At 42.8% G+C, this 2,990-nt stretch overlaps 1 non-coding gene across 1 annotated transcript; it reads right to left on the bottom strand.

The window, feature by feature from the left end:
• Positions 1–1,838: 1,838 nt before the first annotated feature.
• LOC130460233 (small nucleolar RNA R71) lies at positions 1,839–1,945 on the bottom strand. The gene has a single exon (XR_008920169.1). It is a non-coding gene; the product is annotated as a small nucleolar RNA R71 (small nucleolar RNA).
• Between the last annotated feature and the right edge of the window lie 1,045 nt (positions 1,946–2,990).

The raw sequence follows: 2,990 nt of genomic DNA, 5'->3' as shown, positions 1-2,990 counted from the left end.
GCCTTAGATGTTCATGATTGAGCCCCGGAAGTTAGACTCGGTGTTGCGGACAAAGAGCTTCCCGCCCGGTTGATCTCCCCTCGCCCATCGGGCGAGCAAGCAAAGAATCAGGACGTCAGAAGGCGCCTGACAGGCGGAGTCTCGCCCGGTGCCCATCGGGCGCCCATCGAAGCCAGCAGCAAGGCATTTTCTCTCTTCGCCCGGCGGGCGAGAGCCGCCGACCGTGCGCGTGCAGATGGATTCGAAGTGTCTCCCTACGCCCGTCGGGCAGACCTGCGCCCGTCGGGCGGATTTCGAGCTTCTCGCCCGTCGCCTTTAGCGCGCGGTTTTATTCCGGTTTTCTCTTATGTTTTTAGGCTAAACTATAAATATAGCCTTTGTTAATTTAGTGAAACACCTTATTATCTTATTTTCTAGTATTAAGCACTTAGATTATTTTCCTAAGCTCAGTTTTTCTCTCAAATTTAGTTCAAAACACTTAGTTTCAAATTCAATAAAAATTCAAGCTTTCAATTTCCTTTGCCATTCAATTAGGTATTGCTCCTTAATTTCATTCATTGTGTTGCCTTAATAATGCTTTCGATTATGTTAATTGCTTTGGTTATAGTTAATATGCTTGATTAAATATATTTTCTAGGGTTTGGGGATCCATGAATAATATGAAGGGACATTGAATAATTGTGATTGTTGGCATTGTAATTAATTCCTATTGATTGGTTATTATTACTATACAATTAGATTTGCGCAGGTTTAATTGTGGTAGTTTGGCAATATCAAGTTAAGATTCGAGAGATGCAATTTGATGTTTAGGCTTGTGTCAATAGGTGGAATTAGGATTAATACGTAGCGAGAGCCCGTTAATTCTAAGTCTATGATTAGTATCGATTCGAGAGAGCATGCTAGTCTAATTAATTGCTTTGTTGATTATTGTGATTGTTTATCGTCCTGGATTGTTATCTGTTGGTGAACCTATGCCCTAGATCCTTTAATTCCTGAATTCTTAATTGTTTAATTACCGTTCGTAGTCTTAGCATACAAACCAACCAATTCTTGTTTCCCAATAATCTAGTTTAGTTGATTAATAGTAGAAAGAACACTGTTTATTTTTGATTAGGTAATACGACTTTAGCCTGTTAAAATTTGGCGCCGTTGCCGGGGAGACGGTTTTATTTTCTGTTGTTGATTGCTTATCCTAGATTATTGTTTGTTACTACTCAAGGAACTCACGTTCCTTGAGACCGGATCTCACATTGTTTTGTAGTTTTTGTCTATGCCCAGGACTGTAGGTACTAGTAATCTTACTCCATTCGATCCTGAGCCCGAAAGAACCTTTCGTAGACGAAGAACTTTCATTGCACAGTGTGGGAATTACTCTGATTCTGATCATAATATTGGCGATCTTTTTCCTTCAGATACAGATTCAGTTTCAGAGATAGAGATGGGTGACGAAAATCTGATACCGCCACCTACCCCATGGCTTACGGACTATTCTAAGCCAAGTCTGTCCGTGCTACCAAAGGCGATCATGCCTTCCATTGCAGCTGAAACCTTCAAGATTGAGCCTGCATTGATTAACATGATCGAGAGACGCCAGTACGGTGGGGAACCAGGTGAAGATCCGAATCTTCACATTCAGTCCTTTATCCAATATTGCTCCACCATCAAGCAAAAGGGATTGACTCCGGAGCAGACTATGGAGATACTTTTCCCGTTCTCTTTGAGTGGGAAAGCTAAACTGTGGATTAATGGGTTGAACCGGGCGGCTTTGAAAATCAATAATTGGGAATCCTTGGCTCTTGCTTTTGTATGTTAAATATTTTCCACCTGAGAAAACGGCTCGTCTGAGGGGTCAGATATTAGGTATCTCACAACAAGCGGATGAGAGTTTGTTCGAGGTCTGGGAGAGATTCAAGGATTTGCAAAGAGAATGCCCGCAACTTGGTTTGGAAGATTGGTTCTTGATTCAGCAGTTTTATAATGGTCTGGGAAATGAGTCTAGATGTTTGTTGGATTCAGCGGCCAGTGGGAGGTTCATGCAACTTGAGGTACCTAGAGCTATGGAGGTGATTGCGGAGATAGCCATTCACAATGCCCAATATGGAAATCCTAGAGGTCTGTCTAACAGGGGTGGTAAGCATGATTTAAATTCTATTGAACAATTAACTGCCCAATTGACTGCTTTACACTATAAGTTTGATAATATGCAAGCAACCAATACTCAATCTGCCCAACCTGCTAGTGTAGCTGCTATGAGTGCCCAACCTGCTACTGTTTGTGAAAGTTGTGGAATGTCTGGTCATTATGCACCGGAATGTAGGAGCTCTGTTGAACAATGTCACGCATTTCAATCCTACAAGCAAAATAACCCATTCTCCAGCTCTTACAATGAGGGCTACAAAAATAACCCTCTACTATCCTACAGGAGCAACAATATCCAGAACCCTCACCAAGTCCAACATCCACCACAACAACCATACCAACCCTACCAACCACGGAACAACTACAACCAACAGTCTAGTGGATCACCTGGGTTCCCTAGACAACACACATCACCTCACACCACACAGTCTGACCCTATGCTAGTAGAGATGAGAAACATGATGCTACAAATGCAAAAATCTCTAAGTGAAAAGGATGCAAAAATCGATGCTCTTACTGCTCACAACAAGATCATTGATACATAGTTGGCACAGATGGCTACTACTATTGCAGGGAGGCCACCAGGCCAACTTCCTTCACAGCCCGAAAATTGGGAGACTGCTAATGCAATTACATTGAGGAGTGGTAGGGATTATGATGGTCCTTCTATGCCGGTTGAGGTTGATTCCGGGGTGTCTGCTAGTGATCTGGTCAGTGAGGAAATCCCGAAGATAGTTATGGGTGAAAAGGAAGCTGAAAAGGTAGTCAATGAGAATGAGGCTACAACTGCGGTTAAGAAGGGGGCGGATATCCAAGTACCACCTATTGCACTCCCCTTCCCAAACCGACAA

This window comes from Spinacia oleracea, chromosome 4 (assembly GCF_020520425.1).
Source record: "Spinacia oleracea cultivar Varoflay chromosome 4, BTI_SOV_V1, whole genome shotgun sequence".
NCBI classification, from domain to species: domain Eukaryota; kingdom Viridiplantae; phylum Streptophyta; class Magnoliopsida; order Caryophyllales; family Amaranthaceae; genus Spinacia; species Spinacia oleracea.
The sequence above is the reverse complement of the archived record's forward strand: the minus strand, read 5'-3'. Positions and strand labels throughout refer to the sequence as shown.